The following is a 15,174-nucleotide window of genomic DNA, read 5'->3' as shown; positions in this document are numbered from 1 at the left end:
CGTCAGGAAACATTCTCGCCAACTTGTATGCCTTGCCAACGACGCTTTTCATGTCCGATCACCGAAATTAGGCAGCGTTGGGCGGCGTTAGTACTCGGGTGGGTGAGAAACTAAAAAGTCCTCGTGCTGTTGGTTACTTAAGGTTTTGCCTTTTTCCTTAGCTTTTGGTGCAGCTGTGCGGTAATGGTACGGTCCAGCTCGCTGACCCCCCTCTTGTCTCGGAACGCAAAGGCACGTACATGAGGCCACAGTCTAATGAAAGGGTCCGTTGTGTGTTTGGCGATGCGCCCTCTCCCAGTCGTTTCTAGCGCCTGTCGTCTACATATACGCCCATTTTCAAGCGTCAGCTTTTGCGTCAGCCGAGCAAAGTCGACACAAGTCGACACATGGGGACACAAGATGCTGTGAATTGTAATACGCACTAGCCTATGAGATGCTAAGGGAAAGGATTCGTGTGCTTGAAAACACCTTCCTGAGTAAAGGAGACATTTTCCGTGCGATGTTTGGGTTTCAAACCCGGAGCAGCTACTTGGGAAGCAACCATTCTGACCGACATACTACCACCGCCTTCTGCTACGTGATGCCTGCGCCGTCATGTGTCGCCTACCCTCCTGGCGCCAGATGCCGAAGTCGATAGCTCTGTAGGCGATCAAAGCCGAGTGCAAGGCGAGCACCGCTGAAGCCGTTTTCCTGGAGCTGCTAGGGCGACATACTGTAACTAGGCGCAGAAGTGAGTTTCTCTGATAAATCGGCCCTTCAATGCACATCAGCAAGAACACGAAATTTCTAATATGAAGTACTCACTGACGATCCAAAGACGTTTCAGTATGTATGCGTCGGTACCACCACAAGAGTGCATAGGTATTGTAAAGCGAAGGTCGACAGTTAGAGCCTCACATGAAGTATGTCATTGGATTCACACAAGTGCGTAATGCACAGCGTGGCTGTTGCTAGGAAACGGTCTTATTCGCCGTTCGTTAATATCTAGTTTCCTTTGCATCAATGTGAAAATGTTCCTATAACTAAATAGAGTTCTGCTATTTACAGTTCAAACTGGAAGCGAAAGAAACAAACGCGCCACATTGGTTCCAGAAAGGGAGGGTGCCTTTCCTATGCCACATCTGACATAGCGTCTTACATACTCTTAAACTGACATAACTCCATCCTACCGAAAAAAGAAACAGATTTCGGAGTGAGGTTGCTGAGATCTTGATAAAGATGGAAGTCACTGGAGCGGTTGTGTCGTACGTCAGATTCGCCAAGCTGTGTATGTCGCCAGATTTAAGCTCTGGTTACTGTAAGGGGCGTGGGTGGGAACCCCACATCTGACAATGCATTTTAAACATTCTGAGAAAACGTACTCCCTTGATCTTATAGAACAAGTAAATTACGCAAAAACACGCCGTGGAGATTTTACTAGAGACGACAGTCGCAGCAGTGCAGGCGTCGCACGTCCGATAGCCCGATCGGTCGAAAAGAAATAGCGGAACATATTTTTCTCGTGCCGAGTTTTAGCTCTTCTCACGGACGTTTCCGTAGGTCGTTGTGTTGTGGCTTCCCAAAAGGGCAACGAGAAAGACTACCAGGCAAGTCCCAAGTGATCTGTACACGGACTAAGACGTCCGCACGTCAGGAAACATTCTCGCCAACTTGTATGCCTTGCCAACGACGCTTTTCATGTCCGATCACCGAAATTAGGCAGCGTTGGGCGGCGTTAGTACTCGGGTGGGTGAGAAACTAAAAAGTCCTCGTGCTGTTGGTTACTTAAGGTTTTGCCTTTTTCCTTAGCTTTTGGTGCAGCTGTGCGGTAATGGTACGGTCCAGCTCGCTGACCCCCCTCTTGTCTCGGAACGCAAAGGCACGTACATGAGGCCACAGTCTAATGAAAGGGTCCGTTGTGTGTTTGGCGATGCGCCCTCTCCCAGTCGTTTCTAGCGCCTGTCGTCTACATATACGCCCATTTTCAAGCGTCAGCTTTTGCGTCAGCCGAGCAAAGTCGACACAAGTCGACACATGGGGACACAAGATGCTGTGAATTGTAATACGCACTAGCCTATGAGATGCTAAGGGAAAGGATTCGTGTGCTTGAAAACACCTTCCTGAGTAAAGGAGACATTTTCCGTGCGATGTTTGGGTTTCAAACCCGGAGCAGCTACTTGGGAAGCAACCATTCTGACCGACATACTACCACCGCCTTCTGCTACGTGATGCCTGCGCCGTCATGTGTCGCCTACCCTCCTGGCGCCAGATGCCGAAGTCGATAGCTCTGTAGGCGATCAAAGCCGAGTGCAAGGCGAGCACCGCTGAAGCCGTTTTCCTGGAGCTGCTAGGGCGACATACTGTAACTAGGCGCAGAAGTGAGTTTCTCTGATAAATCGGCCCTTCAATGCACATCAGCAAGAACACGAAATTTCTAATATGAAGTACTCACTGACGATCCAAAGACGTTTCAGTATGTATGCGTCGGTACCACCACAAGAGTGCATAGGTATTGTAAAGCGAAGGTCGACAGTTAGAGCCTCACATGAAGTATGTCATTGGATTCACACAAGTGCGTAATGCACAGCGTGGCTGTTGCTAGGAAACGGTCTTATTCGCCGTTCGTTAATATCTAGTTTCCTTTGCATCAATGTGAAAATGTTCCTATAACTAAATAGAGTTCTGCTATTTACAGTTCAAACTGGAAGCGAAAGAAACAAACGCGCCACATTGGTTCCAGAAAGGGAGGGTGCCTTTCCTATGCCACATCTGACATAGCGTCTTACATACTCTTAAACTGACATAACTCCATCCTACCGAAAAAAGAAACAGATTTCGGAGTGAGGTTGCTGAGATCTTGATAAAGATGGAAGTCACTGGAGCAGTTGTGTCGTACGTCAGATTCGCCAAGCTGTGTATGTCGCCAGATATAAGCTTTGGTTACTGTAAGGGGCGTGGGTGGGAACCCCACATCTGACAATGCATTTTAAACATTCTGAGAAAACGTACTCCCTTGATCTTATAGAACAAGTAAATTACGCAGAAACACGCCGTGGAGATTTTACTAGAGACGACAGTCGCAGCAGTGCAGGCGTCGCACGTCCGATAGCCCGATCGGTCGAAAAGAAATAGCGCAACATATTTTTCTCGTGCCGAGTTTTAGCTCTTCTCAAGGACGTTTCCGTAGGTCGTTGTGTCGTGGCTTCCCAAAAGGGCAACGAGAAAGACTACCAGGCAAGTCCCAAGTGATCTGTACACGGACTAAGACGTCCGCACGTCAGGAAACATTCTCGCCAACTTGTATGCCTTGCCAACGACGCTTTTCATGTCCGATCACCGAAATTAGGCAGCGTTGGGCGGCGTTAGTACTCGGGTGGGTGAGAAACTAAAAAGTCCTTGTGCTGTTGGTTACTTAAGGTTTTGCCTTTTTCCTTAGCTTTTGGTGCAGCTGTGCGGTAATGGTACGGTCCAGCTCGCTGACCCCCCTCTTGTCTCGGAACGCAAAGGCACGTACATGAGGCCACAGTCTAATGAAAGGGTCCGTTGTGTGTTTGGCGATGCGCCCTCTCCCAGTCGTTTCTAGCGCCTGTCGTCTATATATACGCCCATTTTCAAGCGTCAGCTTTTGCGTCAGCTGAGCAAAGTCGACACAAGTCGACACATGGGGACACAAGATGCTGTGAATTGTAATACGCACTAGCCTATGAGATGCTAAGGGAAAGGATTCGTGTGCTTGAAAACACCTTCCTGAGTAAAGGAGACATTTTCCGTGCGATGTTTGGGTTTCAAACCCGGAGCAGCTACTTGGGAAGCAACCATTCTGACCGACATACTACCACCGCCTTCTGCTACGTGATGCCTGCGCCGTCATGTGTCGCCTACCCTCCTGGCGCCAGATGCCGAAGTCGATAGCTCTGTAGGCGATCAAAGCCGAGTGCAAGGCGAGCACCTCTGAAGCCGTCTTCCTGGAGCTGCTAGGGCGACATACTGTAACTAGGCGCAGAAGTGAGTTTCTCTGATAAATCGGCCCTTCAATGCACATCAGCAAGAACACGAAATTTCTAATATGAAGTACTCACTGACGATCCAAAGACGTTTCAGTATGTATGCGTCGGTACCACCACAAGAGTGCATAGGTATTGTAAAGCGAAGGTCGACAGTTAGAGCCTCACATGAAGTATGTCATTGGATTCACACAAGTGCGTAATGCACAGCGTGGCTGTTGCTAGGAAACGGTCTTATTCGCCGTTCGTTAATATCTAGTTTCCTTTGCATCAATGTGAAAATGTTCCTATAACTAAATAGAGTTCTGCTATTTACAGTTCAAACTGGAAGCGAAAGAAACAAACGCGCCACATTGGTTCCAGGAAGGGAGGGTGCCTTTCCTATGCCACATCTGACATAGCGTCTTACATACTCTTAAACTGACATAACTCCATCCTACCGAAAAAAGAAACAGATTTCGGAGTGAGGTTGCTGAAATCTTGATAAAGATGGAAGTCACTGGAGCGGTTGTGTCGTACGTCAGATTCGCCAAGCTGTGTATGTCGCCAGATTTAAGCTCTGGTTACTGTAAGGGGCGTGGGTGGGAACCCCACATCTGACAATGCATTTTAAACATTCTGAGAAAACGTACTCCCTTGATCTTATAGAACAAGTAAATTACGCAAAAACACGCCGTGGAGATTTTACTAGAGACGACAGTCGCAGCAGTGCAGGCGTCGCACGTCCGATAGCCCGATCGGTCGAAAAGAAATAGCGGAACATATTTTTCTCGTGCCGAGTTTTAGCTCTTCTCAAGGACGTTTCCGTAGGTCGTTGTGTCGTGGCTTCCCAAAAGGGCAACGAGAAAGACTACCAGGCAAGTCCCAAGTGATCTGTACACGGACTAAGACGTCCGCACGTCAGGAAACATTCTCGCCAACTTGTATGCCTTGCCAACGACGCTTTTCATGTCCGATCACCGAAATTAGGCAGCGTTGGGCGGCGTTAGTACTCGGGTGGGTGAGAAACTAAAAAGTCCTTGTGCTGTTGGTTACTTAAGGTTTTGCCTTTTTCCTTAGCTTTTGGTGCAGCTGTGCGGTAATGGTACGGTCCAGCTCGCTGACCCCCCTCTTGTCTCGGAACGCAAAGGCACGTACATGAGGCCACAGTCTAATGAAAGGGTCCGTTGTGTGTTTGGCGATGCGCCCTCTCCCAGTCGTTTCTAGCGCCTGTCGTCTATATATACGCCCATTTTCAAGCGTCAGCTTTTGCGTCAGCTGAGCAAAGTCGACACAAGTCGACACATGGGGACACAAGATGCTGTGAATTGTAATACGCACTAGCCTATGAGATGCTAAGGGAAAGGATTCGTGTGCTTGAAAACACCTTCCTGAGTAAAGGAGACATTTTCCGTGCGATGTTTGGGTTTCAAACCCGGAGCAGCTACTTGGGAAGCAACCATTCTGACCGACATACTACCACCGCCTTCTGCTACGTGATGCCTGCGCCGTCATGTGTCGCCTACCCTCCTGGCGCCAGATGCCGAAGTCGATAGCTCTGTAGGCGATCAAAGCCGAGTGCAAGGCGAGCACCTCTGAAGCCGTCTTCCTGGAGCTGCTAGGGCGACATACTGTAACTAGGCGCAGAAGTGAGTTTCTCTGATAAATCGGCCCTTCAATGCACATCAGCAAGAACACGAAATTTCTAATATGAAGTACTCACTGACGATCCAAAGACGTTTCAGTATGTATGCGTCGGTACCACCACAAGAGTGCATAGGTATTGTAAAGCGAAGGTCGACAGTTAGAGCCTCACATGAAGTATGTCATTGGATTCACACAAGTGCGTAATGCACAGCGTGGCTGTTGCTAGGAAACGGTCTTATTCGCCGTTCGTTAATATCTAGTTTCCTTTGCATCAATGTGAAAATGTTCCTATAACTAAATAGAGTTCTGCTATTTACAGTTCAAACTGGAAGCGAAAGAAACAAACGCGCCACATTGGTTCCAGGAAGGGAGGGTGCCTTTCCTATGCCACATCTGACATAGCGTCTTACATACTCTTAAACTGACATAACTCCATCCTACCGAAAAAAGAAACAGATTTCGGAGTGAGGTTGCTGAAATCTTGATAAAGATGGAAGTCACTGGAGCGGTTGTGTCGTACGTCAGATTCGCCAAGCTGTGTATGTCGCCAGATTTAAGCTCTGGTTACTGTAAGGGGCGTGGGTGGGAACCCCACATCTGACAATGCATTTTAAACATTCTGAGAAAACGTACTCCCTTGATCTTATAGAACAAGTAAATTACGCAAAAACACGCCGTGGAGATTTTACTAGAGACGACAGTCGCAGCAGTGCAGGCGTCGCACGTCCGATAGCCCGATCGGTCGAAAAGAAATAGCGGAACATATTTTTCTCGTGCCGAGTTTTAGCTCTTCTCACGGACGTTTCCGTAGGTCGTTGTGTTGTGGCTTCCCAAAAGGGCAACGAGAAAGACTACCAGGCAAGTCCCAAGTGATCTGTACACGGACTAAGACGTCCGCACGTCAGGAAACATTCTCGCCAACTTGTATGCCTTGCCAACGACGCTTTTCATGTCCGATCACCGAAATTAGGCAGCGTTGGGCGGCGTTAGTACTCGGGTGGGTGAGAAACTATAAAGTCCTCGTGCTGTTGGTTTCTTAAGGTTTTGCCTTTTTCCTAAGCTTTTGGTGCAGCTGTGCGGTAATGTTACGGTCCAGCTCGCTGACCCCCCTCTTGTCTCGGAACGCAAAGGCACGTACATGAGGCCACAGTCTAATGAAAGGGTCCGTTGTGTGTTTGGCGATGCGCCCTCTCCCAGTCGTTTCTAGCGCCTGTCGTCTACATATACGCCCATTTTCAAGCGTCAGCTTTCGCGTCAGCCGAGCAAAGTCGACACAAGTCGACACATGGGGACACAAGATGCTGTGAATCGTAATACGCACTAGCCTATGAGATGCGAAGGGAAAGTATTCGTGTGCTTGAAAACACCTTCCTGAGTAAAGGAGACATTTTCCGTGCGATGTTTGGGTTTCAAACCCGGAGCAGCTACTTGGGAAGCAACCATTCTGACCGACATACTACCACCGCCTTCTGCTACGTGATGCCTGCGCCGTCATGTGTCGCCTACCCTCCTGGCGCCAGATGCCGAAGTCGATAGCTCTGTATGCGATCAAAGCCGAGTGCAAGGCGAGCACCGCTGAAGCCGTTTTCCTGGAGCTGCTAGGGCGACATACTGTAACTAGGCGCAGAAGTGAGTTTCTCTGATAAATCGGCCCTTCAATGCACATCAGCAAGAACACGAAATTTCTAATATGAAGTACTCACTGACGATCCAAAGACGTTTCAGTATGTATGCGTCGGTACCACCACAAGAGTGCATAGGTATTGTAAAGCGAAGGCCGACAGTTAGAGCCTCACATGAAGTATGTCATTGGATTCACACAAGTGCGTAATGCACAGCGTGGCTGTTGCTAGGAAACGGTCTTATTCGCCGTTCGTTAATATCTAGTTTCCTTTGCATCAATGTGAAAATGATCCTATAACTAAATAGAGTTCTGCTATTTACAGTTCAAACTGGAAGCGAAAGAAGCAAACGTGCCACATTGGTTCCAGAAAGGGAGGGTGCCTTTCCTATGCCACATCTGACATAGCGTCTTACATACTCTTAAACTGACATAACTCCATCCTACCGAAAAAAGAAACAGATTTCGGAGTGAGGTTGCTGAGATCTTGATAAAGATGGAAGTCACTGGAGCGGTTGTGTCGTACGTCAGATTCGCCAAGCTGTGTATGTCGCCAGATTTAAGCTCTGGTTACTGTAAGGGGCGAGGGTGGGAACCCCACATCTGACAATGCATTTTAAACATTCTGAGAAAACGTACTCCCTTGATCTTATAGAACAAGTAAATTACGCAGAAACACGCCGTGGAGATTTTACTAGAGACGACAGTCGCAGCAGTGCAGGCGTCGCACGTCCGATAGCCCGATCGGTCGAAAAGAAATAGCGGAACATATTTTTCTCGTGCCGAGTTTTAGCTCTTCTCACGGACGTTTCCGTAGGTCGTTGTGTTGTGGCTTCCCAAAAGGGCAACGAGAAAGACTACCAGGCAAGTCCCAAGTGATCTGTACACGGACTAAGACGTCCGTACCTCGGGAAACATTCTCGCCAACTTGTATGCCTTGCCAACGACGCTTTTCATGTCCGATCACCAAAATTATGCGGCGTTGGGCGGCGTTAGTACTCGGGTGGGTGAGAAACTAAAAAGTCCTCGTGCTGTTGGTTACTTAAGGTTTTGCCTTTTTCCTTAGCTTTTGGTGCAGCTGTGCGGTAATGGTACGGTCCAGCTTGCTGACCCCCCTCTTGCTCTCGGATCGCAAAGGCACGTACATGAGGCCACAGTCTAATGAAAGGGTCCGTTGTGTGTTTGGCGATGCGCCCTCTCCCAGTCGTTTCTAGCGCCTGTCGTCTACATATACGCCCATTTTCAAGCGTCAGCTTTCGCGTCAGCCGAGCAAAGTCGACACAAGTCGACACATGGGGACACAAGATGCTGTGAATTGTAATACGCACTAGCCTATGAGAGGGGAAGGGAAAGGATTCGAGTGCTTGAAAACACCTTCCTGAGTAAAGGAGACATTTTCCGTGCGATGTTTGGGTTTCAAACCCGGAGCAGCTACTTCGGAAGCAACCATTCTGACCGACATACTACCACCGCCTTCTGCTACGTGATGCCTGCGCCGTCATGTGTCGCCTACCCTCCTGGCGCCAGATGCCGAAGTCGATAGCTCTGTAGGCGATCAAAGCCGAGTGCAAGGCGAGCACCGCTGAAGCCGTTTTCCTGGAGCTGCTAGGGTGACATACTGTAACTAGGCGCAGAAGTGAGTTTCTCTGATAAATCGGCCCTTCAATGCACATCAGCAAGAACACGAAATTTCTAATATGAAGTACTCACTGACGATCCAAAGACGTTTCAGTATGTATGCGTCGGTACGACCACAAGAGTGCATAGGTATTGTAAAGCGAAGGTCGACAGTTAGAGCCTCACATGAAGTATGTCATTGGATTCACACAAGTGCGTAATGCACAGTGTGGCTGTTGCTAGGAAACGGTCTTATACGCCGTTCGTTAATATCTAGTTTCCTTTGCATCAATGTGAAAATGTTCCTATAACTAAATAGAGTTCTGCTATTTACAGTTCAAACTGGAAGCGAAAGAAGCAAACGCGCCACATTGGTTCCAGAAAGGGAGGGTGCCTTTCCTATGCCACATCTGACATAGCGTCTTACATACTCTTAAACTGACATAACTCCATCCTACCGAAAAAAGAAACAGATTTCGGAGTGAGGTTGCTGAGATCTTGATAAAGATGGAAGTCACTGGAGCGGTTGTGTCGTACGTCAGATTCGCCAAGCTGTGTATGTCGCCAGATTTAAGCTCTGGTTACTGTAAGGGGCGTGGGTGTGAACCCCACATCTGACAATGCATTTTAAACATTCTGAGAAAACGTACTCCCTTGATCTTATAGAACAAGTAAATTACGCAGAAACACGCCGTGGAGATTTTACTAGAGACGACAGTCGCAGCAGTGCAGGCGTCGCACGTCCGATAGCCCGATCGGTCGAAAAGAAATAGCGGAAGATATTTTTCTCGTGCCGATTTTTAGCTCCTCTCACGGACGTTTCCGTAGGTCGTTGTGTTGTGGCTTCCCAAAAGGGCAACGAGAAAGACTACCAGGCAAGTCCCAAGTGATCTGTACACGGACTAAGACGTCCGCACGTCAGGAAACATTCTCGCCAACTTGTATGCCTTGCCAACGACGCTTTTCATGTCCGATCACCGAAATTAGGCAGCGTTGGGCTGCGTTAGTACTTGGGTGGGTGAGAAACTAAAAAGTCCTCGTGCTGTTGGTTACTTAAGGTTTTGCCTTTTTCCTTAGCTTTTGGTGCAGCTGTGCGGTAATGGTACGTTCAACCTCGCTGACCCCCCTCTTGCTCTCGGAACGCAAAGGCACGTACATGAGGCCACAGTCTAATGAAAGGGTCCGTTGTGTGTTTGGCGATGCGCCCTCTCCCAGTCGTTTCTAGCGCCTGTCGTCTACATATACGCCCATTTTCAAGCGTCAGCTTTCGCGTCAGCCGAGCAAAGTCGAGACAAGTCGACACATGGGGACACAAGATGCTGTGAATTGTAATACGCACTAGCCTATGAGAGGCGAAGGGAAAGGATTCGTGTGCTTGAAAACACCTTCCTGAGTAAAGGAGACATTTTCCGTGCGATGTTTGGGTTTCAAACCCGGAGCAGCTACTTGGGAAGCAACCATTCTGACCGACATACTACCACCGCCTTCTGCTACGTGATGCCTGCGCCGTCATGTGTCGCCTACCCTCCTGGCGCCAGATGCCGAAGTCGATAGCTCTGTAGGCGATCAAAGCCGAGTGCAAGGCGAGCACCGCTGAAGCCGTTTTCCTGGAGCTGCTAGGGCGACATACTGTAACTAGGCGCAGAAGTGAGTTTCTCTGATAAATCGGCCCTTCAATGCACATCACCAAGAACACGAAATTTCTAATATGAAGTACTCACTGACGATCCAAAGACGTTTCAGTATATATGCGTCGGTACCACCACAAGAGTGCATAGGTATTGTAAAGCGAAGGTCGACAGTTAGAGCCTCACATGAAGTATGTCATTGGATTCACACGAGTGCGTAATGCACAGCGTGGCTGTTGCTAGGAAACGGTCTTATTCGCCGTTCGTTAATATCTAGTTTCCTTTGCATCAATGTGAAAATGTTCCTATAACTAAATAGAGTTCTGCTATTTACAGTTCAAACTGGAAGCGAAAGAAGCAAACGCGCCACATTGGTTCCAGAAAGGGAGGGTGCCTTTCCTATGCCACATCTGACATAGCGTCTTACATACTCTTAAACTGACATAACTCCATCCTACCGAAAAAAGAAACAGATTTCGGAGTGAGTTTGCTGAGATCTTGATAAAGATGGAAGTCACTGGAGCGGTTGTGTCGTACGTCAGATTCGCCAAGCTGTGTATGTCGCCAGATTTAAGCTCTGGTTACTGTAAGGGGCGTGGGTGTGAACCCCACATCTGACACTGCATTTTAAACATTCTGAGAAAACGTACTCCCTTGATCTTATAGAACAAGTAAATTACGCAAAAAGACGCCGTGGAGATTTTACTAGAGACGACAGTCGCAGCAGTGCAGGCGTCGCACGTCCGATAGCCCGATCGGTCGAAAAGAAATAGCGGAACATATTTTTCTCGTGCCGAGTTTTAGCTCTTCTCACGGACGTTTCCGTAGGTCGTTGTGTTGTGGCTTCCCAAAAGGGCAACGAGAAAGACTACCAGGCAAGTCCCAAGTGATCTGTACATGGACTAAGACGTCCGCACGTCAGGAAACATTCTCGCCAACCTGTATGCCTTGCCAGCGACGCTTTTCATGTCCGATCACCGAAATTAGGCAGCGTTGGGCGGCGTTAGTACTCGGGTGGGTGAGAAACTAAAAAGTCCTCGTGCTGTTGGTTACTTAAGGTTTTGCCTTTTTCCTTAACTTTTGGTGCAGCTGTGCGGTAATGGTACGGTCCAGCTCGCAGACCCCCCTCTTGCTCTCGGAACGCAAAGGCACGTACATGAGGCCACAGTCTAATGAAAGGGTCCGTTGTGTGTTTGGCGATGCGCCCTCTCCCAGTCGTTTCTAGGGTCCGTCGTGTACATATACGCCCATTTTCAAGCGTCAGCTTTCGCGTCAGCCGAGCAAAGACACAAGATGCTGTGAATTGTAATACGCACTAGCCTATGAGATGCGAAGGGAAAGGATTCGTGTGCTTGAAAACACCTTCCTGAGTAAAGGAGACATTTTCCGTGCGATGTTTGGGTTTCAAACCCGGAGCAGCTACTTGGGAAGCAACCATTCTGACCGACATACTACCACCGCCTTCTGCTACGTGATGCCTGCGCCGTCATGTGTCGCCTACCCTCCTGGCGCAAGATGCCGAAGTCGATAGCTCTGTAGGCGATCAAAGCCGAGTGCAAGGCGAGCACCGCTGAAGCCGTTTTCCTGGAGCTGCTAGGGCGACATACTGTAACTAGGCGCAGAAGTGAGTTTCTCTGATAAATCGGCCCTTCAATGCACATCAGCAAGAACACGAAATTTCTAATATGAAGTACTCACTGACGATCCAAAGACGTTTCAGTATGTATGCGTCGGTACCACCACAAGAGTGCATAGGTATTGTATAGTGAAGGTCGACAGTTAGAGCCTCACATGAAGTATGTCATTGGATTCACACGAGTGCGTAATGCACAGCGTGGCTGTTGCTAGGAAACGGTCTTATTCGCCGTTCGTTAATATCTAGTTTCCTTTGCATCAATGTGAAAATGTTCCTATAACTAAATAGAGTTCTGCTATTTACAGTTCAAACTGGAAGCGAAAGAAGCAAACGCGCCACATCGGTTCCAGAAAGGGAGGGTGCCTTTCCTATGCCACATCTAACATAGCGTCTTACATACTCTTAAACTGACATAACTCCATCCTACCGAAAAAAGAAACAGATTTCGGAGTGAGGTTGCTGAGATCTTGATAAAGATGGAAGTCACTGCAGCGGTTGTGTCGTACGTCAGATTCGCCAAGCTGTGTATGTCGCCAGATTTAAGCTCTGGTTACTGTAAGGGGCGTGGGTGGGAACCCCACATCTGACAATGCATTTTAAATATTCTGAGAAAACGTACTCCCTTGATCTTATAGAACAAGTAAATTACGCAGAAACACGCCGTGGAGATTTTACTAGAGACGACAGTCGCAGCAGTGCAGGCGTCGCACGTCCGATAGCCCGATCGGTCGAAAAGAAATAGCGGAACATATTTTTCTCGTGCCGAGTTTTAGCTCTTCTCACGGACGTTTCCGTAGGTCGTTGTGTTGTGGCTTCCCAAAAGGGCAACGAGAAAGACTACCAGGCACGTCCCAAGTGATCTGTACACGGACTAAGACGACTGCACGTCAGTAAACATTCTCGCTAACTTGTATGCCTTGCCAACGACGCTTTTCATGTCCGATCACCGAAATTAGGCAGCGTTGGGCGGCGTTAGTACTCGGGTGGGTGAGAAACTAAAAAGTCCTCGTGCTGTTGGTTACTTAAGGTTTTGCCTTTTTCCTTAGCTTTTGGTGCAGCTGTGCGGTAATGGTACGGTCCAGCTCGCTGACCCCCCTCTTGCTCTCGGAACGCAAAGGCACGTACATGAGGCCACAGTCTAATGAAAGGGTCCGTTTTGTGTTTGGCGATGCGCCCTCTCCCAGTCGTTTCTAGCGCCTGTCGTCTACATATACGCCCATTTTCAAGCGTCAGCCGAGCAAAGTCGAGACAAGTCGACACATGGGGACACAAGATGCTGTGAATTGTAATACGCACTAGCCTATGAGAGGCGAAGGGAAAGGATTCGTGTGCTTGAAAACACCTTCCTGAGTAAAGGAGACATTTTCCGTGCGATGTTTGGGTTTCAAACCCGGAGCAGCTACTTGGGAAGCAACCATTCTGACCGACATACTACCACCGCCTTCTGCTACGTGATGCCTGCGCCGTCATGTGTCGCCTACCCTCCTGGCGCCAGATGCCGAAGTCGATAGCTCTGTAGGCGATCAAAGCCGAGTGCAAGGCGAGCACCGCTGAAGCCGTTTTCCTGGAGCTGCTAGGGCGACATACTGTAACTAGGCGCAGAAGTGAGTTTCTCTGATAAATCGGCCCTTCAATGCACATCACCAAGAACACGAAATTTCTAATATGAAGTACTCACTGACGATCCAAAGACGTTTCAGTATATATGCGTCGGTACCACCACAAGAGTGCATAGGTATTGTAAAGCGAAGGTCGACAGTTAGAGCCTCACATGAAGTATGTCATTGGATTCACACGAGTGCGTAATGCACAGCGTGGCTGTTGCTAGGAAACGGTCTTATTCGCCGTTCGTTAATATCTAGTTTCCTTTGCATCAATGTGAAAATGTTCCTATAACTAAATAGAGTTCTGCTATTTACAGTTCAAACTGGAAGCGAAAGAAGCAAACGCGCCACATTGGTTCCAGAAAGGGAGGGTGCCTTTCCTATGCCACATCTGACATAGCGTCTTACATACTCTTAAACTGACATAACTCCATCCTACCGAAAAAAGAAACAGATTTCGGAGTGAAGTTGCTGAGATCTTGATAAAGATGGAAGTCACTGGAGCGGTTGTGTCGTACGTCAGATTCGCCAAGCTGTGTATGTCGCCAGATTTAAGCTCTGGTTACTGTAAGGGGCGTGGGTGTGAACCCCACATCTGACACTGCATTTTAAACTTTCTGAGAAAACGTACTCCCTTGATCTTATAGAACAAGTAAATTACGCAAAAACACGCCGTGGAGATTTCACTAGAGACGACAGTCGCAGCAGTGCAGGCGTCGCACGTCCGATAGCCCGATCGGTCGAAAAGAAATAGCGGAACATATTTTTCTCGTGCCGAGTTTTAGCTCTTCTCACGGACGTTTCCGTAGGTCGTTGTGTTGTGGCTTCCCAAAAGGGCAACGAGAAAGACTACCAGGCAAGTCCCAAGTGATCTGTACACGGACTAAGACGACTGCACGTCAGTAAACATTCTCGCTAACTTGTATGCCTTGCCAACGACGCTTTTCATGTCCGATCACCGAAATTAGGCAGCGTTGGGCGGCGTTAGTACTCGGGTGGGTGAGAAACTAAAAAGTCCTCGTGCTGTTGGTTACTTAAGGTTTTGCCTTTTTCCTTAGCTTTTGGTGCAGCTGTGCGGTAATGGTACGGTCCAGCTCGCTGACCCCCCTCTTGCTCTCGGAACGCAAAGGCACGTACATGAGGCCACAGTCTAATGAAAGGGTCCGTTGTGTGTTTGGCGATGCGCCCTCTCCCAGTCGTTTCTAGCGCCTGTCGTCTACATATACGCCCATTTTCAAGCGTCAGCCGAGCAAAGTCGAGACAAGTCGACACATGGGGACACAAGATGCTGTGAATTGTAATACGCACTAGCCTATGGGAGGCGAAGGGAAAGGATTCGTGTGCTTGAAAACACCTTCCTGAGTAAAGGAGACATTTTCCGTGCGATGTTTGGGTTTCAAAGCCGGAGCAGCTACTTGGGAAGCAACCATTCTGACCGACATACTACCACCGCCTTCTG

This window comes from Schistocerca gregaria, chromosome 10 (assembly GCF_023897955.1).
Source record: "Schistocerca gregaria isolate iqSchGreg1 chromosome 10, iqSchGreg1.2, whole genome shotgun sequence".
NCBI lineage: Eukaryota > Metazoa > Arthropoda > Insecta > Orthoptera > Acrididae > Schistocerca > Schistocerca gregaria.
This window is presented reverse-complemented; position numbering follows the sequence as displayed.